Source organism: Caretta caretta, chromosome 3 (genome assembly GCF_965140235.1).
Source record: "Caretta caretta isolate rCarCar2 chromosome 3, rCarCar1.hap1, whole genome shotgun sequence".
Taxonomy (NCBI): domain Eukaryota; kingdom Metazoa; phylum Chordata; order Testudines; family Cheloniidae; genus Caretta; species Caretta caretta.
The window spans coordinates 99,437,119-99,458,899 of NC_134208.1; the positions used below are offsets into that span (position 1 = coordinate 99,437,119).

A 21,781-nucleotide genomic window follows, 5' to 3' on the forward strand; every position below is an offset into this window, starting at 1 on the left:
AAACAGGGAGAAATACTCACTAATAAACACATGCAGTGTGAAGGAACTCTGTGGTCCTTAATCTCTAGTACTTGCAGGCAACTCCTTTGTAGTTAAGATAGGCAACAATTCCAATAAGAAGCAGAGAAAGATACTGGGCGAAACTCCCATTGACTTCAGGGGGGTTATGATTTCACTTGCTGCATTTAAATATACCACTTGCAGCTGTAAGCCACTTTCCCCTTCCTTTTTCTTATTTAAGTGGCAAAAAATTTATATTTTTCACAGAATAAATGTTCATATTTATTAATCTTACTCACATCCTGATAATTCACAAAAATAAAATGACAGTTGGATATGGAATAGATTTTAGGCAACACATTTTGGTGTACATTAGTCACAGGGTGGGAAATTTCTCTCTTACTGTACTGACTGTGATTGCTGAGTAATTCCTGACTACCATTCAAAATCTCATGCTTTTTTTTTTTTTTAAACCAAAACTGTTCTTGAGTTTGTGGAGCTTCTGAACTTTCAGCTTTTCTTCTTTCATACTCCATGCCTATTTCACTTCAACTATGCACCTCACTACATATCCCTGCTAGATTTTTTTTTATGAACAGAATGACATAGCTCCTAGTTATGGGTGACTTTATTGTATTTTTTTTTCAGTAGTTTACATTTCAAGGCCCACAGATTCCTGACATGCTGCAGTCAGGACTGCTGTCAGCAAACTTTTCACAATTCTGGACAATACTCAGAACATGCATGTTTCTGAGCTCTCAAAATGCTATCTGTCTAGAGACACAGTGGCTTGAAATGTGAAACTGGGAGGCTGGAGGTCTGCATTGAAGAATTTGTGTATTTGCAAGCTTATATTTCTGTGTGCAAGTACCATGATTATCTGTGCAAATTGGGAGTTGAGGCATGGAAACAGCCATTTCTAATGCAGTTTCAGAAATAATACATATAAATTGCATACCTGTAACCTACACAAACCTGTTACCATAGGTGTAACGTCAATCTTATCTGTTTTATTAGTACAGACAGCACTATGAAATAAATGGCAGCCACAGTCAGTTTTTTAATATTCGGTCAAAACACACATGAGGTGAGAAACAATAAAATAGAAATCCATACAGACATCATAGTTAGCCATATCTTACATTGCAGAAGATTTGATTGGACCCTAGTCTTTCAGCAGAGCTAAATATGTGCATTACTTATTTCACTTTCAGTGTAGAACTGTGATTTATATACTAGTTACTGAAAGCCAAGATTTGCATATAAATGTAGGCATGAAAATGTACACAATTTCTTGCAAGGAAATTTTCAAAAGGACCCGAATCTGCCCTTCTAGCATGTGGAATCGGATACACACAAGATACAACTCAAGACATAGACACCATTTGTGTTCTCTTTTCACATGAAGTAGAGTGTACACATGTAAAATGTAACACTTGGCTATGCAAATGACAGTGCTAAAAACTGTGTGTGTACAGATGTCATATTTCTAAAATATTTATGAGTAAGTCCAGGGAGTGAATAGGGGATTTGAAGCAGCAATTTTACTAAGATAGAAATTTCAGACAGTTTCCTTTGGTGAGAACATTTGTATAGTTAAAACTAATGCCACCAGAACCCTTTCAGCATCTCAGTTGATTTAAATTCATTCTCTTTCTTTAAGGGCATAATTCTCTTCTGAGACTTGCAGGCAAATCTTGACTCCAATCTTCTGCTGTCCTGTGAATGAAATTGTTCAATCAGATCCATGCCTCCTTATGTCCTTAACGTGGATTAAACTGGTTTCAGTGAACTATGGGCTCCTAAGTAACGAAGGGCCCCAGTTCAGTAAAGCACTTAAGTATGTACTTAACTGTAAGCACATGCTTAATTAAGTCTTATTGACTTCAATGGAACTTAGCCCATGCTTAAAGTTAAGCACTTGCTTTAGTTCTTAGTCTTTAAGGTGCCACAAGTCTTCCTTTTCTTTTTGGGTTCCATGTGTTGTTAGATTGGGATGTTGCATCAAAGCTCATAAAGAACACATACCAGTGATTATGATACTTAAACAGGGCTCTGATTTTAAGAAAAGGAGACTTGGTTTGAACAAGGAATGTATTCAGCATAATGTCCAGCTAAAGCAAATTCTTATCCAAAAACTCTAGTCCACTGGAGGCATGATAATAAAAACATCCCTCTGGAAACTTATCTCACACTTTTAAAGTATCCTTCCGTGATGCAGATCTATATGGAAAGTCAACTATCTCCAGTGGAGACCATCAAGTGGAGTTTTCACAATCATTGGAAGAGTTTGATTCCATGTAAATTAATAAACATAACCTGTAACCTACACAAACCTGTTACCATAGGTGTAACGTCAATCTTATCTGTTTTATTAGTACAGACAGCACTATGAAATAAATGGCAGCCACAGTCAGTTTTTTAATATTCGGTCAAAACACACATGAGGTGAGAAACAATAAAATAGAAATCCATACAGACATCATAGTTAGCCATATCTTACATTGCAGAAGATTTGATTGGACCCTAGTCTTTCAGCAGAGCTAAATATGTGCATTACTTATTTCACTTTCAGTGTAGAACTGTGATTTATATACTAGTTACTGAAAGCCAAGATTTGCATGCATGACTAGTGATTGTGGGTATCTTCATATCTTGGTGACCTGCTTGGGATACCTTGAAGGAGCCTGATTTTCAGATAGTGTGTACTCATCATCAAGCCTGACTACGTGCAGGATGTGTATGGATCTACAAGACACTGCCAAAGTCAGATACATGCTCTGGTATTACACATTTGTTCATAGCAACATTTGAAATTAAAACTGGGCAAATTAGAGGGGGAAACTCCTGTGTTGGAGCCCTTTTAGTGAACGTTATCTAATATATACATATATTTTAGTCAATGAGTTTATTGATGATAATATTAATAGAAATGGCAATTTTAAGTAATTATTAGCTATATTAATCAAAATGCATATCTGGAATTCATTAACATGGTATTTGCTCCAGAAAGAAGTTTCTAAGATATATTCTCAGCCAATCAGGGAATAGAAACAGTACCACATGACTTGTCTTCAAGCCAACCTAACCAACACAGCTGAATTTCATATAACAGATTCTTTACAATCAGGTGCTTGTAAACAATCACTCTACAGGGCAAGAATTATTTACAGAGATGATTCAGTGACTAATTTTTTTAACAAATAAATTTGAGAAAATCAAAACCTGCTCAAGAACATTTTATGAACAATAAAATGGGCGAAATCAATTAAATTAGTTACTTGATCAGCTCTATTTGAATAGCACTCTGAAAAATGTTGACTTAAGTAAATGCATTGATACCACTGAAACAGTCAAACCCACCACACATTCTGAAGTCATTGGGACTTATGGCTTGTAGGAAAGGTAGAATGTTAGTCACACTCCACTGCAAAGACTGTGACATTTTGTTTTTGGTTACTGCATGTTTCTCAAAGAACATCAATACATGAACAGACCTGCAGTATGGTGAAAGCTTATTTTCAGTATGAAAATATATCTTCCAATATCTTAAATATTATCAGATGAGGATTTCTTTCACATATATATTAGAGGATGACATGTTCTTTATTGTTTTTATAAAGCAGGTTCCTTGATTTAATGTTAATTTGTTTGACATCAGTCAGGAAACTAAAAATACATCTGGGGGACATATGAGGAGTTCTGTGACTGCCATGTTTTAGTGTGGGGAGAGGGCCATAAGAATTAGCCCATGTCTCTTTTGGTTTCATGACATTTCCATCTTTCCTTGCTGGGATTATTACTTTTGATTTCCTCAGATCATCATTAGTCTGAGAACTAAAAATTAATAGTTAACATAGTGATTTTTTGCTTCATTTCCCCAGCACAGAAGTCTATTATTTACATTTAATTTGTTCCTTTTTTACTGCAATCACTTTCTTGTTTTTCTCGACTGTAACCAATGCCTGGACTTCTGTTTGATTCTATTAGGTAGATATTGGTCTCGGGAACATTATCTTAGTGCCACTTATTCTTCTGAGTGGTAGCCGTGTTAGTCTGTATCAGCAAAAAAACAAAACAAAACAAACAAAAAAAACCAAGGAGGACTTGTGGTACCTTAGAGACTAACAAATGTATTTGGGCATAAGCTTTTGTGGGCTAAAACCCACTTCATCGGATGCATGCAGCAGAAAATAATTAATTGGAATTAATTTGCAAACTAGACACCATTAAATTAGGCTTGAATAAAGAATGGAAGTGGATGGGTCATTACACAAAATAAAAACTATTTCCCCATGCTGTTTTTCACACCTTCTTGTCAACTGTTTGAAATGGGCCATCCTGATTAAAACGACAAAAGTTTTTTTTCTCCTGCTGATAATAGCCCACATTAATTGATTAGTCTTGTTACAATTGGTATGGCAACACCCACTGTTTCATGTTCTCTGTGTACATATATCTTCCTACTGTCTTTTCCACTGCATGCATCCGATGAAGTGGGTTTTAGCCCACGAAAGCTTATGCCCAAATAAATTTGTTAGTCTCTAAGGTGCCACAAGTACTCCTCATTTTTTTTACTTATTTTTCTGTGGACTGTATAGAGTTTTCATCTATTTTGATGTTTTAAACGGCATGTATAATGTCACATACTGTACGTTTTATGCTTAGACACATGAAATTTTCCCATTGTATCCTGTCAGTCTTTGCTAGATGCTCCTAAGTTAATCTGAAGAAGAATGGGAACTGAGGTGCTTCTGCCTCTCACTATAACTCATTAAATATTTTAGACATTTTCATCAAAAATGACCTTTTCTGCTGGGCTGCAGCTTGATTTGGGGTGGAGCGAAATGGGGAAGTCATCTCTTTTCACCTCCACCTACAGAAACATTCCCTCAAGCACAGACAGATGTTTCAAGCCTATTATAGGGAACAGGCAGAAACTTAGAGGAAAATAAATTGTTTTGCCATTTTCTACATAACCAATTGTCTCTGCAAGCAGAGCTTGCAACTCTAATCTAGTGAAAAAGGGTGGAGAGAGCTCTACTCAGGGTCTGTGCCAAAAGCATTCAGGGTCACTGGTGAAGCAATAAGAGGGATAACTCATCATCCAGGAGGCTGCATGCTTCCTCATTGGGCTTTCAGCCTTTGGCAACTCTATAAAAGAGAAGATAGGATTTGAATTTAGATTTCTCCTTTGGCAGTGATGAAGAAATCTAAATCCAAATAGCCATTTGACTACCTGGTTCACTTTACTGTGATCCCATACAAGAGATCTGAAAAACTGCTCTTCAGAAGATATGATTAATGTTAGGTTTCAGAGTAACAGCCGTGTTAGTCTGTATTCGCAAAAAGAAAAGGAGTACTTGTGGCACCTTAGAGACTAACCAATTTATTTGAGCATGAGCTTTCGTGAGCTACAGCTCACTTCATCGGATGCATACCGTGGAAACTGCAGCAGACATTATATACACACAGAGATCATGAAACAATACCTCCTCCCACCCCACTGTCCTGCTGGTAATAGCTTATCTAAAGTGATCATCAAGTTGGGCCTTTTCCAGCACAAATCCAGGTTTTCTCACCCTCCACCCCCCCACACACAAACTCACTCTCCTGCTGGTAATAGCCCATCCAAAGTGACAACTCTCTTCACAATGTGCATGATAATCAAGGTGGGCCATTTCCTGCACAAATCCAGGTTCTCTCACCCCCTCACCCCCCTCCAAAAACCACACACACAAACTCACTATCCTGCTGGTAATAGTTCATCCAAAGTGACCACTCTCCCTACAATGTGCATGATAATAAAGGTGGGCCATTTCCAGCACAAATCCAGGTTTTCTCACCCCCCCACCCCCATACACACACAAACTCACTCTCCTGCTGGTAATAGCTCATCCAAAGTGACCACTCTCCCTACAATGTGCATGGTAATCAAGGTGGGCCATGTCCAGCACAAATCCAGGATTTCTCACCCCCCCCTTTTTTTTTTTCCGGGACACGGACACACACACACACACACACACACAAACTCACTCTCCTGCTGGCAATAGCTCATCCAAACTGACCACTCTCCAAGTTTAAATACAAGTTTAACCAGAACGTCTGGGAGCAATTAAGCAAACTTGCAAGAAGGAGAAATATCTCTCCCTCTGTGGGTACAGTCTGTCTTCCTGAGTATTGTTTCAAAGTATCAGTCTGCAGTAAGTTTAATAAAAATGGGAATAGCTGAGAGTGCATATAAATTGCAAAGGCTAGTCCAATTTACACATTTAAAAGGCACACAGATTTGTATATGAGGAAGACGGGATCAGGGAATCAGAGCTGGGAATGATTCTGTTGTGAATGGAGAGTGGGTATGCCTTGGATTGGTGACGTGGTCACTTAGTATTAATGGCAGGCCAAGCCACTGGGGGAAAGAAGACAGTTTGGATCTAGAGACCCTGCACAAGGAATAATTACTGTTCAGTCTCTTTCTTAAAGTCCCACACACACCCCCGCCCCACCCAGGGGGCATGAATTTTCAGATGTAATGGTTCCTGCTGAGGGGAAATCGTATTAATGCTGCAAAAAGAAAAGGAGGACTTGTGGCACCTTAGAGACTAACAAATTTATTTGAGCATAAGCTTTCGTGAGCTACACCTCACTTCAGCTTATGCTCAAATAAATTTGTTAGTCTCTAAGGTGCCACATGTCCTCCTTTTCTTTTTGCGGATACAGACTAACACGGCTGCTACTCTGAAACCCGTATTAATTCTGGAGAGCCACACAGCTGGCTGTTCCTAGTACACGTTGCACTTACCGCTTCTCCTCTTCATTAGACCGAGCAGCAGAAAGGCAACAATGTTTAGGATCCTGCCTATTATCCTGGACCGCTATCATAATGGGAGCCATTTTTACACCTGATCTGTTAGACCAATGACCTTGATAGGTCAGCACTAGGCATGGAAGGCAGAGGAGCTGTTTTTCAAGCAGAGCCTAACTATGTGGTGCACAGTAGAAGAGAAGTGTGTATAAGGCAGATCAACTGACTTGAGCCCAATATGGAAAGAAGTTGCTAGAATGGAATCGTTGTGTTATATTGCAGCTCTCTGAGAGTCAGAGGAGAGTACAGCCAGGCATAAGTCACAATCACTTTACTTTTGCCTTTCCCCCGCACATGTATTCTGGCTAATTGTTTGTCTCTTTCTTCTAAAGTATCAGAGATGGCTTCAGCTGGAGATGGGACACGGGATGAGGTTTGCCAGTGCTCTGAGGTGGTACTGAGCAGTCTCTCTCAGGTGCTTGGCTGGCTGGTTCTTGCTCACATACTCAGGGTTTAAGCATTGGGGGCAGGGATAGCTCAGTGGTTTGAGCATTGGCCTGCTTAAACCCAGGGTTGTGAGTTCAATCCTTGAGGGGGCCATTTAGAGATCTGGGGCAAAAATTGGGGATTGGTCCTGCTTTGAGCAGGGGGTTGGACTAGGTGACCTCCTGAGGTCCCTTCTAACCCTGATATTCTATGTCAATATGGAGGATGGGTAAGGAATTTTCCCCCAGGTCAGATTGTCGGGGTTTTGGGTGGGTTTCACCTTTGTCTGTAGTGTGGGGTGCGGGTCACTCACTGGGGTCATCTCAGTTAATCATTTCCCTGCCATTGTGGGGACCTCAGCTATCAGTGCCCTTTTCTCTGCCAGTGGCACATACTAGCTTAGTCTCCTTTGCGTTGTCATACTTTGGTCTAATGTTGGGTGTTGGATTTAGTGTGTGGGTGCGGGGTGGCGCTGGTGGTCTGTGATATACAGGAGGCCACACTAGATGATCTGGTCATCCCTTCCAGCCTTAAACTCTATGAGTTCACATGGACATCATTGCTCTGGAAAAGCAATCTGAGAAATAACAATTTAGCTAGGCACTGATGCATGCTTTTTAATTAAACCTTTCACAGTAATAATAATATAATATATATTCTTTTTTCTGTCACTCTCCTTTCCCCCTCCCCCTGTTACCTAGAGAGTAATCAAATTAACTAGGATAATTGCAAGCTTTTCTGCTTTCCATCACATTGTAATTTTACTATGTTCTATTTCATTTTTCGTGACAGTATAAGCTTCAATGTTCAGATTAGTTATGTCAGGATTGTCAAACATCAGTCACTGGTAACCTAGTACAAAGCCAATATGGTATCACAGCCCAGAAAACACATGTGTGAACACACTCATCTCCCCCTCCCCCCCAAAAAAACCCACATACGGTATACAATGTGCCACTAATGGGGGAAAAAAGCATTCAGAAAGCTACATGCTCCTTAAAGAATCTGGAGTTGGCAAGGGAGAACTCAGAGTTTCAGGCACTAGCAAGTATATTTTGGTAGAGATGGGGGAATTATTGCTGTTGACAAATACTTAACACCTTTGTGAGAGATGCTTTTCATTAAGAAGAAAATTAAGTCAGAAAGGTTTAATTTTGGGGATGTATTCCATTGTCTCTGGTCTGTGACCCTTCCCTCATTTATATTTTTAGCTGTGGCTAGTACTAGTCTTTGCTGATTTCCAGGATCTGTAAAGTTATGAAACTTTAGCTGTATTTTTGCAAGGAAAACTTATCTGCCTGGGAATAGGAATCTGGCATAGATAGATTTTGGCCATATTTGCCATTACCTAACACGTAGGCCAGGCATTTTGGTTCAAACCTAACATCTCTTCTCTGATCTTTCTGAGCCAGTGGCAGTAGATCAGTAGCATGCTGGAAGCAAAATGCCTGTCTGTAGATAAAGTTAAGCATACAGTGGCCTTCCTAGGATCTGTAAACAGCTACTTTATTTTCTAACCCATTAAAGTTACTTACACTATTCTGAGCCATTTCAGCCCAAATGTACACCTTTAGTGGGTCATAAGTACTAAAACAGTGGGTTATTTACTTTAACAGTGTCAACTTACTCTCGCTGTCTCATTTAATTTGATAAGTCTGCAGCATAATGGATAAAAGCATGCTACCCGTGGCCAGATGTACAGTATTAATGTAATATTGATTCTTCATAAATAGAGCAGGGAAATAAGAGGGATTTAGAAAGGAGCTGTTAGATGTCAGAGACAGCAAGGCAGACAAACCGAAGGAGAATACTGGAGACAAATAAAAGGACATGTATTGATCATGCATTCTCTCACAGTCACCATGTTCTGCTGATTGGTACTTAGAGAACTACAGTTATTCATTGTGGGAACCACATATATTCACTGGCTTATATTGTATACAATTTTATGTATAAATAATGCTTCAGCTCCATATCTGCTCCATAAGCATATATGGAATTGCAGAACTACCTAGTGTGGTATGTAACCTATTGTTTAAATGGGCCTCTGTACCAGATGACTGGAAAACAGCTAATATAGTACCTATTTTTAAAAAGGGTTCCAGAAGTGATCCTGCCAATTTCAGGCTGGTAAATCTAACTTCAGTACTAGGTAAATTGGTTGAAACTATAGTAAACAACAGAATTATCAGACACATACAGGAACACAGTATGTTGGGGAAGAGTCAACATGGCTTTGTAAAGGGAAATCATGCCTCACCAATCTATTAGAATTATTTGAGGATGTCAACAAGCATGTGGACAAGGGTGGTTCAGTGGACATAATGTACTTGGACTTTCAGAAAGCCTTTGACAAGGTCCTTTCACTGTAGGCTCTTAAGCAAACTAGGCAGTAATGGGATAAGAGGGAAGGTCCTCTCGTGCATCAGTAATTGGTTAAAAGAGAGGAAACAAGGATTCCCCCAAGGATCTGTACTGGGACCAGTGCTGTTCAACATATTCATAAATGATCTGGAAAAATCATTCCACAAATACAGGGGCCACGTTAGTAGTATTATGCCCCTACATTTTGTCCCACTTGGACCTCATTCTTTCACTTTCTGTCTTTGGCTCTTGCTGTTAAGATTCTTCCTCCTCCACCTTGTTGCCTTCTCTCTCTCATTTCTTCATACTTATTTGCTTTCTACCTCCTCTTCCCTTCAGACCTTTTGTTCTTGCTCCCTGATTTTTTTGGGTGCTTAGAGTCTGATTCTTCATCTCACATAAACATTTGATAATTACACTTCTCTCCTTTTTCCCTATAGTTGTTCTTGGCACTTGAAATACCATGGTAATAAGTGTAGTACAAATACTTAGATACATAGAAAGATACAAATGTAGTGTGACAGTGTCTCATAGATAACTGCAATGAGGACTTTAAAAATGTCGCTGATAAGTTGAGGCAATGCATGAAATTAGCCGAGAAAGAGAGACCGAAATAAGTTAAGGGAAGAATCTCAGAGGAAACGAGGAATTTGCTAGAGAAGCAGAGGAATATGAAGCAAAATGATGACGACAAACTTGAGTACTCTCTCCTCTGCAAGCTGGTAAGAAGAAGACTAAAGGAGGACTTTGAGAAGCACCGAAATGAGAGGCTCTTAAAGACGGCTGAAGATTGCAGAAGCCTCAAAAAATGCAAACAGGAATTAACGCTGTACAGGTTGACAATAATGGTGCTGAAGAACAAGGATAGAAAAGCAGTAATTGACAGAACAGGGATGGAAGAGGTCTGCAAAGATTTCTACACTGAACTGTTTGCGTTTCTTATAAATATCCCACTACCAACATTTCAACAGACCAACGAGCGCATACTTCCAGTCCTTGTACGTAAAAATCAACATTCAATTTACCAAATGAAGGCATGAAAAGGTCCAGGAAAAGATGTATTGACAACCAAAATGATAAGAACTGGAGGTCATGACCTCTGGAAAACCCTTGTTCAGAGGTTTATCCATTTCTTAGGAATGCAAAATATACCATCCAACTGGAAGGAGTCCAATGCCAGTTTGCTGAACAAGAAAGGCAATCATGAAGATCTAAAGAACTATCATCCAATATGCCCGCTCTCACATGTTGACAAGCTATTTACCAAAATAATAATGTAACCCTTCTGCCCATCAGAGTTGGCAGCAACAAGGGCTGGGTTCAGTATCCAGGGATTCCATTCCAATAACACAATGCAAAACCGGCTCGAGCCCCCACCCAGTGACCTGGGACAAATATATACCACCCCCGCTGGGCACCTCCAAGAGGCAATACTTCTCCTCTCGCAAGCACAGAGTCTGAGTGTAGCAAAAGCCTTTTAATAGCAGAGAGAAACAATGTGGCATTATGTTGGGGAAACACCACCAACAGGATTCATAACACAACCCATGAGCAAAAAACCCACCCCAAGCAAATTGGGGCATGCCCCTTTCCCTTTGGTTCTTGAGTCCAGCAACCCCAAATCACCCAAAGTCCCAAAAGTCCAACAACCCAAAAGTCTCTGCCCCGGTCACTGCAGCCCCAGAGTTTGAAAGTTTATCTGCAGAGTTTTACCTCCCAACCTGGATGGAGATGCGGGGGGGTGTAGGGGCACCTTACATGGTCCAAAGCCGATCGCCCCACCTCTCCATGGGGCTCCACACTGCTCCACCAGCTGTCCCACAAATCGCTCCGCTCTGCCAGCGGCCCCCAGTGAGCTGCTCCAGGCATCCCACAAACTGCTCCACTCCACCAGCTGCTCTGCTCTGCCAGCTGTCCCATGAGCCGCTCCAGCCATCCCCGTGAACTGCTCCGCACTATATCTTCAGGCTCCCCAACTACTTAACACAACACTCAGTGATTTCAGCTCTTAGTAAGTTTAGCTCTTTTGTGATTTCAGCTTGTAGTAGGGGAACCTCAGTGCTGGTGCACCATTGGCCCAAAATGAATTCAGCTCAGCAGCCTGCAACTAGACTCCTAATAGAATCAAAATTAGCTCTGATATTCCACAGTGGAGAGAGGAGGAAGTGCAATTAGCATGTATGGCCCTCACCAGGAAGCCCATACCACCAAGTATCAATACCTGTCCCCAGCCTCTCTCTATTCATTGGGTTTTGGAACCCATGACCCTTGCCTAGCGAGTGCTGCTTAGTTGATGGTGAGTCCCTCCATCATCACAAAAGACCAAGTACAGTTCCACTTTCCTTGATTCACATAATCATAGTTTATTCCTGCCCTAATAACAGAGAAACTGGGGCTCCTACAGCAGCCAAAGTGACCATCTAGGTGGGGTGGGTGTGTCTATGTTCAGATGGGGTGGGTGTTCAGATCAGCCCCTGAAGTTCTTTTCCACAACCCACCATGACTCACCACCAGATGTCAGGGTAGAGCTCATCCTGACTCTGCTTACAGTAACAAATCAACTGTCACAGAGTCTGGATGAGCAGCAGCTAAGAGAGTAGGCAAGTTTTCAAAGGAATTTAAGTACATTGGACCATATCTTTACTATAAACCAGCTATTGGAGCACTCAAAGGAATACAAATTGCATTTATGCATTGCCTTCGTTGACTATGGAAAAGCATTCAACAGCATAGAGATCAATGCAGTGCTGAAAGCTCTTGCAGAGCAGGGCATTGACACAAACTACATCAAACTACTAAAGGAAGCAAACTCTGACTGCACTATGGATATAACTCTATTTGACACTCCCGTTCACATCCCAGTCAAAAATGGTGTGAAGCAAGGAGACAAAGTTTCACCGAAACTCTTCACAGCCTGCCTTGAAATGGTAATGAGGTGGATGAATTGGAAGAGTGAAATCAGCATCAATGGAGAGCAGTTAAGCCACCTTAGATTCGTGGACGATATTGTGTTGATTGCTTAAAACACTATCAAACTACAGAAAATGCTCTGAGAAAAGCAACTGAGTCGGACTGAAAATGAACCACTCTAAAACAAAATGTATGTGTTTTTTTATACCTTGCCAAAAGCCCAAATATTATTCAAAGGAGAATAAATAGAAGTTGAACAATATGTCTATATAGGCCAAGAAATTAACATGCGCCATGGTCAGGAAGGGGAACTCTCGCAAGGAAAGAAAGCCAGTTGATGTGCATTCAATTCTATCAAGGATGTCTTCCAAGGAAAAATCAACAAGGCAATGCACACCAACCTCTTCAACTCAACAGTACTGCCGGCAATCTTGTATGGCAGCGAAACATGGTTGCTGACGAAGATAGAGGAGCAACAACTGTCTGTTCCGGAGAGGATGGTGGAAAGAAGAATTCTGGGGTTTTAAATCCGTGACCAAGTCCCCAGTGAAGTGATCAGACAGCAGAGTGGAATGCAGAACATCATTGTTCAAAGCAGATACAGTAAAATGTGATGGGCCGGGTATAAGGCAGGGATCACTGACAATCGATGGACTGTAGCTGTCACTGAGTAGTACCCACAGGAACTGAAATGACCACTCAGCCAAACTCCAAAGGGATGAGAAGATTTTATCATAAAAAGGCATGGCTGCACATGGAGAAGGAAGGCCAGGATAAGAGAAGAATGGAAGACATATTGTGATCGGCGCAATCTATCTGGGGGCTGAAAGACTGATCGATCAAGGTGATCAAGGTGCCAATGTAACAATTTTGGTGGATTTTATGGGCATTTCTCATCTCCCCACAACCGTCATTAACGTGATTCTACTGTTAGAACCAATGGCAGACATTGGAATGAAAAATCTGTCTCTTCTACACTTCTTCTAGCTACTGTTTCCAATGCACATAGTGCTAAAATTATATTTAGTAAGCCCCTTTTGGTGTTCTGTAAGAGCCTCTGTGATGAAAGTAAAGATTTTTGGGAAGAGAGGCAATTCACAAGAGGATCTTTCTCACAAAATGTGGGAGAACCATTGCTCTGAACTACCCATATCCTCAAAGCCTTCAGAAAAGGATTTCAACCATAGATTCCTAGGAGGCACAAGCTGTTCTACAGATTACTAAACACTTAGCAGCTGCATCTTCTTCAGCTTTTTTTTAAGCATTGTTTGTGTTAGATGGGGGAACAGTGTTTTGAGGATATTTTCACAAAGAAGTTAACACCTCAGTCTTTTGTTTTCTCTGACAGTGGCACACAGCAGTGTAGTCTCCTGAGGGCTAAAATACTTTAATTTAAATGAAGCATTTGGCTCAACATAGGGGTACTTGGGTGAAATATAATGGCATGTGATATGCAGGAGGTCAAACTAGATCATCTAAGGGTCCCTTCTGGCATTAAACTCTATGAAACTATGAAATCAATATTTCAATTTTCTAGAGCCCCTTCCAGCTGAAGATTCATTGAGGGGGGAAAATGAGAGACCAAATGCCTTAGGCAAGGGCTTTCCTTGTGACTGATGTAGGGTGTGCCAGGAATAGAAACCAAATCTTTTGGGTCCCAATCTGAGGCTTTAATAACAAGACTTTCCTTCCTCCCTAAGATCAACTGCCTAAGCCAAATAATAAACTGAGGATGTAGAGGAGGTGATGTAACATTCTGTTGTCTTTTCCCTTTTCCTTCCCTTTCCTCACAGGAGTTTTCCTGTCACCATTTTTACTATGGTAAGAATGTTGATATAGCAATAGTGGCAACGCTGTGTTGCGACCTCAAACTTTTAACCCCGTGGTTTTCCTGAAATGGTAATAAGGTAAGTGTAAGGTCAAGAGGTAATTTCCTGTTTCTGTGCTTAAAAAAAAAAAAGGCTAATCTGACTGAATAGAGGCATCAGTCTTTGTTTATTTCCTCCATACAAGTGGAAGCCTGAAGTACACAGTAAGAGCCTGAAGGAAAATGAGAATCCTTAAATAAACAAAAGACAAATATTTTTTCATTAGAAAAAATTTAGACACAACTTAAAACTGCACTTATGGTTGCAGCTGAGAGACAAGTGGTTTGATTTTAAAATGTTGCCATTCCATTCACTTGCCATGTGCTCACCTTCTGTCGCCTCATTCCTTCTTCCAGTCATCTTTGTGTTTGCAGGGCTTGATTCCCTTGACTCCCTCAGATATATTTTGGGGGGAAGGGGCAAATTCCTCTCCCTCTGGCAGGGACTTTGTTCCAGTCCCTGGTCACTTCCCCTCTTACATAGAGACAATGGGTTTTGCTTGGATGGGGAGCCTGCCCTCTCTCTTACTCACTCAGTGCATGAGCCAGTGCCTCCAGGAGTTGACTTCTTGATGGACTCCCTTGCACTCTGCTTTACAGGTATAGACATGCATCAGGTCACAACACCATTTGGCCCAGTTACCTCTCCGTCTGGACAGAGGGACAGCCAGTCAAATTTCAGTGGCGTCGCAATGCCACACATTGAAATTTGGCCCATCTACCCCTCTGTCTGTAGGGAAGGGGCTGGGTCCAATTTCAGTAGCATTGCAATTCTCAAACAGTAGCCATACTGATTTAATACAGGTCTGTTTAAAACTGTCTGGTCCATGTCCGCCCTTCCCCCCCGGCTCTGCAGCCTATGGATCTTTGAGGAAGTGCAAAAACTTGGGAGGCATTCACCTGAGCAGGCCTCTCTCATAAGCACCACTGCTTCCAAGACCCCAGTTACCTGGGGATTTAAAGCTCCTCTGTCCTAGTATCAGACCAATGATATCAGGAGTGTCAAACTCTGCTACTGCTCAATGCTTGCCTGTTAGTGTTCTCTTCTTTATGACTTAGTGCTTGGCCTGTTCGCTAGAATATGTCTGGTTGATAGGGAGAGGCAAAGAAAGGAAAGGGGAAAGGGATTTACAAATGAACTGTAAAATTAATTCTCCCCACAGCCAGATTTAATCCTTGTACACTAGGAGTTGGGGATTGCCAACACTAACAGGTCAAAGGGTCAGCATTTCCAACAGTACTCAAAACTAAAAGGTATTCAATTCAGTGTCAGTGAGATTGAAAATTTGCTATGACATCTTTCTACTCAATAAAAGATAACTTGGTGCACATAGTGATTCCAGGACACATAAAAAAGGAGTTTGCATAGGAATTTATGGATAAACTCAATCATATCTACTTTACTATTTCCATTTTTAATTTGACCTTCTGAGCACCCAAACTGCATTTTGTATGTTGTCTTTGCCTGTGGAAATCTGACTCCAGAGCTTGAACTGTCAGTTTGCCTTGAGTTGCTACCATTGTTCTCTGCAACAGCAGCAGGTACAGAAAAGATGCCTGCAACGTGAATAATAATGCCAGTAATCTCTCTCTCCATGTGCTCTTTTGCAATCTCTCAAGGCATTTCTCACGGGCATGAAAAAATTCAATTTATCTGAAATTATTATACAATTAAAATCAAGACACCTGTACTGTGCATTCCCTTAGAGTATTTATTTGTAAATGTGTGAAAGGAAAGATGTTGTTTTGCACCAATATTTAGTGAAGACACAGGGTACATCTACATCTTCCCAGCCCAGGTAGACAGACATGCACTAACTCTGCTTGAGCCAGCATGCTAAAAATAGCAGTGTGGGGGGGGGGGTAGCACAGCTGACAGCCTGAGTAACAAACCCACCAGGAACCTTACTCAGGCAGCTAACTTGAGCTGCCGCCAGTGCTCCTCTGGCTACACTTTTAGCATGGTAGCCCTGCTTGAGCTAGACCGTGTCTATCTACTCCGGCTGGGAAGCATGCTTCCAGCTGAATTATAGTTGTACCTACTTGATGGTTACACAAAGGATAGTGGGAAAACTTGTAGTAACAGTCATTTATTATTAACAATTCTAAAATTTGGCCTGCCTGTGCTAAGCATTTCCTTCAAACAATTTACACTTCTTGAGCAAGAATCACACTCTAGACACAGGCAACATGGTCTACTGCATGTAGCTTGGCACTTGGGAGTCCTGAGTGCTAATCCTGGCTTTCCCACTGACTTGCTGTGCAGTCTTGGGCAAGACAATTAATGCAGAGATGGCCAATCTGTGGCTCAGGAGCCACATGCGGCTCTTCAGACGTTAATATGCGGCTCCTTGTCTAGGCACCGACTCCGGAGCTGGAGCTACAGGCACCAACTTTCCAATGTGCCGGGGGGTGTTCACTGCTCAACCCCTGGCTCTGCCACAGGTCCTGCCCCACTCCACCCCTTCCTGCCCTCTTCCCCCTCTCCCCACCCCCAGAGCCTCCTGCATGCCATGAAACAGCTGATTGGGAGGTGCAGGGAGGGAGGGGGAGGTGCTGATCGGTGGGGCTGCTGGTGGGTGGGAGGTGCTGGAAGAAGGATGGGGGAGCTAATGGAGGGCTGTTGACATATTTCTGTGGCTCTTTGGCAATGTATGTTGGTAAATTCTGGCTCCTTCTCAGGCTCATGTTGGCCACCCCTGAATGAATGTCTGCCTCAAGTTTCCCAACTGTAAAACAGAAATTTTAGACATATTATAGAGATATTGAACCTAATCGTAAGTCCACTCAACAGAGAGACTCCCATTGACTTCAGTGGGCATTGGATCAGGCCCTCATTCAGTGCTTTGAAAATATACAGTGCTATATTAACATAAAGGTGTGGATGGTGCAATCCCTACTCACATTATTTACTAAAATGAATAGTTCCATTGAGTTGAATGGGATTACTCATGTATATAAGTGCTCACCTGTGGGAGTAAGAATAGTACAAACTAGCCCAAAATATTAAGTCTGCAAAACTGGGGCGTAGACCACCCTTTCTTCCTGTATTTTGGCACTTACACTTTTAGCTGGAGTTGGAAAGTTCAAATGAGAACACAAACAGGAAAAAACAAGTGTACAAAAAGTTTAACCCATCTTTTTTTCAAACTAATACTAGGCATTGCAGATGAGAGTTTGGGGAAAAGGTTCAAGTGTGGATCTGTTTGCCTGGCTCTACAGTATTTTTTGTCTCATTGAGTAAAATGGAACTTGAGTGACCCACATAGAAATTATCTATCTATCTATCTATCTATCTATCTATCTATCTATCTATCTATCTATCTATCCTCTTATACATGTGTGCCATATAAGAATACATTTTACATGTTGGACTTGCACAATAGTATACTATCTCATTAACTAATGTAGAAATATTAACTAATATTTCATATAATGCAGTTCAAAAACATGTAACATATAGTAAAATATGGCATGCTGTCTACGTGTGTGACACATTTATGCTTGTTCCACATGGGGAAATTGTCTGGGCAAACTTTTATTATGTGGTAGGGCCTATAGGTGCTATTAAATTACAAATAATGATAATAATTCAACTGTTTAACTGGTGTGCAAATAGTACTGCACCTCACTACTATACATTGTAGCAAGCTACATGCTTTGGTGTTGAGCCAGAAGAAAAAGAAAACTATACTAGTTGCCTCTTCAAAATTTGGTGCTATTTTGCAGAGCATTAGATCACTTTCTTTGCATTAAACCTGGCTTGTGACCTTTTCAACTTGTAAAATGTAAAGAGGATATAGAATTACTGTTAGATAAGAATAATTAAATTATATACCAGAATGAAAGTGACTCTTAAAAGTTATTAATAAGCTGGACAGCAATCTGTCATTAGTTTGAAAACAAGGGGGAAAGAGGTTTGCTGTCACTTCCCTGGGGGCCAACTTGGAAACAAAACTTCCTCCTGGTAGCACATGAGACAATCCTTTTTTCCATTTTGGCGTTTCCTCTGTCCCTCAGCAGACACTCTGTTGTAATTTCTGCCATTTGTGGAAAACAGAACAATGATTTATAACATGAATCATAAAGCTTTCTGGGATAATGTGTTGCAAATGATTTAAAAGTAACAATTTATAAAGTACATACTGTACTGAACAATCTTTCATAGTTTGGGGGTGGAGGATAGAAAGGATTAGATAACCTGTTTGGTCTTTTCTCTGCCTAATTTTTATGATTCTATTGACTGTAATTGTTAACTGGAAATCGAAATACAAATAGCTCAGATTAAAATAAATATCTGCCAATATCACCAAATAATAATACAAAGATTTATACCTATATTTGCTAATCATATTTGTATATCATACTTGAAACCTGACTCACTGTTTTAGGGCTACGTAAACTTGCAAGGCTCCTGAGGGAAATGTACTTCAGAGTTTCAGCGTTTATTTGGGTCATGGGGATGACAATCGCAATGCTGCTCTTTTTCTTTTAGGCTGGCAGCCATGCTGTGGCCAGTGGTTGGTTTCATTCCAGCAGAAGAATCATACCATGGTGCACTAAGCAAACTATACATATATTTTTTTCTTCTTGTGCATGAGAAGAAGGAATTTAGGGTTCCTAAATAATTACTTGAAGGGAATTGCAAAAAGAAAAGGAGTACTTGTGGCACCTTAGAGACTAACCAATTTATTTGAGCATAAGCTTTCGTGAGCGAAAGCTTATGCTCAAATAAATTGGTTAGTCTCTAAGGTGCCACAAGTACTCCTTTTCTTTTTGCGAATACAGACTAACACGGCTGTTACTCTGATACTTGAAGGGAATGGATATCTGAATACCCTGCACTGTTGTCTGAAATATACAGTAGAAAATGTCATGTATATTAAATAGGATCATTAATTACTTTTCATAACATTTATTATTTACTTAGATAGATCGATTGATAGATGAATTTAAGTAAATCTATCATTCTGTCTATCTAATCTAGTACTGTATAGGGCCCCAAAGTGAACCAGTGTAGAGGAGGATGTGAATGAGTTAATGTGGTTGCTTGTTTCATTTTGTTGATTAGTAAAATCCAAGAAAGACTTAGTGGGGGGCTGGGACAGGGTTGGTTTGGTGCTGGGCATGTGTGTGGTAGGGTGACTGGAGGAAATATCAGAAGACAGATGAGGAGATGGGAGCTAGGGAGATGAAAAGAAGGAGCAGCTGATGTTCATTAGCGCCAGGTGAGAAAGGAGCTAAGGGAGAGTGAAACAAAGGGCAGGAGGAGGAAAAGGGGTCACTTTTTTATACATTTATAGTGGACTTTATGTCATATTCTTTTAAATGTGTGGAATTACAAAAACTCATTAAAAGTTTGACAAAACACTGTCAGAACTTGTATTTATAGCCACTCTGAGTAAGTGCTACAGTTTTTATAATATTACAGCAATTAATGAAAGAAGTCAGGAGAAAGATATAATTGTTTCGATGGCTATAATTTTTAAATCTGCCATATTTCAAATTAGTTTGTTTAGACAGATTTATGATACCACTGCTGACCTTTGCTGTTCTCTCTGTACTACTTAGAAATGGATTTGTTCTGTTCTTTCTTCTATTAGCCCCCATAAAATAACACCACATTTGGAAAGACCTGGATTAGAGTGGGAGAGGGATCAAAAAATGCTCATGTTCTACAGCAGAATGTCTTGTGTCTTCTCCTTTTTTGTTTTTAAAACATCATAAATGATTTAAAAGGCATCGAATGCTTCCCATTCAAGAGCATCCCATCTGTTTTTTCAAAACTATTTGTCAAGTTTATATTCCAGCTGAAATGACACAGGTTCTGGCACTTTGGATAGAGCTTACGCTCCAGCCTTGTACTGTGATTGTAACTGGCTCCTCCACATATGGAACTGAAATACAAAAACAAAGAAAAAGCACAATGTGTTACTTAAATTTCCCCAATCACTCATTCTTGCAAATCATAGCTCAAAACAAGCATGGTTGGTATGATGTAAGGTACATCAGTGCAGTTTATGTAACAATACTCAGTAGCAGGTGTATTTGTTCAGTGTTTTTAAATGCACTGTTTTTGTACTATCCCCACCCTCCTTACCCTTTATTAAAGAAAAGATCCTTTGAATGCTCACACTCCCCATCTTTTACATCAGTAGTTGTATTTGGGATCCCCTCAGAACTGCTTAAAAAGCTGGTCAAGTTCAGGTGGGTTCTTTCCTCTAGTCATTGTCATGCTCTGGCCATGAATTTTCTGTGATCCCACAGTGCACACCATAAATGCTCTCTTATCAGAAGGTATGCTAGGACATTTATGGAATATGCAGTGGGATCACAGAACGGCCTCATGGTGAACAAGTGAAATCAAGACTCAGCAAATTTGGGGAGCATGGGGTGGGGAGAGGTCTCTTATCATTATTTAGATCCCCCGTTGGTTAAACTTGTGAATCAGTACTTTTTTTTTTTTTTGGTATTTCCCTTAAGAAAACTTATAATTTAATAAATACTTGTCTGTTTTTGTATAGCTATGCTCGTGGAATGGTTTGCTTCTTTAACGATCACTGTCCAATAATAATAATAAAAATAAGCTCATAACCTACAGATAAAAGATAATTATCGTGAACTAATGAAAACTATGTCATATTTGGGAAATGTGCCATCTATTTTTAAAGTGAATTTTTTAGTGCTTGTGAAAGATGCCAGACTGATAACCCCAGAGACTGAAGTACTTTATTCAGAGTACGAGATAAGAGGTAGAGTAAGCTTCATAACACCAGTGTGCTTCAACCCTGGTGAAGAGGGACCACTTGCAGGAGCAAGAGCCCCATGAGGCAGTAGTTAGTGCAGTCTCTATGTTCTCTGTGGGTATGTCTACACAGCAATTAAAAACCCGTGGCAGGCCTGGGTTTGTGAGGCTTGTGCTAAGGGCCTATTTAAATGTAGTGTGGATGTAACACTGACAGACCCCGGTTGTTGGCGGGCGGGATTGAACCCCTGGCACCTCTGGCGCTTAGTGCATGCGCCTCCACTGCATGAGCTAAAAGCCATATGGCTCTTAGCTGAGGCGGTAGAGCAGACTCATTAATCTCTCTCTTTAAGTAGTCTTGGTGCCACTAGATGGGACAGAACGCCACACCCAGGAGGAGTGTGGGTTACATAGTCATTTGGCCTTAGGCTGGGGCTCTGGTTCGAGGATGATGGAAGGGTCCCAGAGTTCGAGCTGCATTCTGAGTGTCTACTCCGAATTTAAATAGTCCCTTAGCCTGAGTCCTGTGAGCCTGAGTCAGCTGGCACAGGCCAGCTGCAGGTGTCTAGGTGCAGTGTAGCCATACCTTCAGTCCTTAGCCTGA

At 40.7% G+C, this 21,781-nt stretch overlaps 1 protein-coding gene across 3 annotated transcripts in view; it reads left to right on the plus strand.

Annotated features, from left to right (window-relative positions):
* LAMA2 (laminin subunit alpha 2) overlaps nt 1-21,781 on the plus strand; it is a 476,685-nt gene that overhangs the window by 167,787 nt on the left and 287,117 nt on the right. The gene's annotated exons all lie outside the window — the stretch shown is intronic.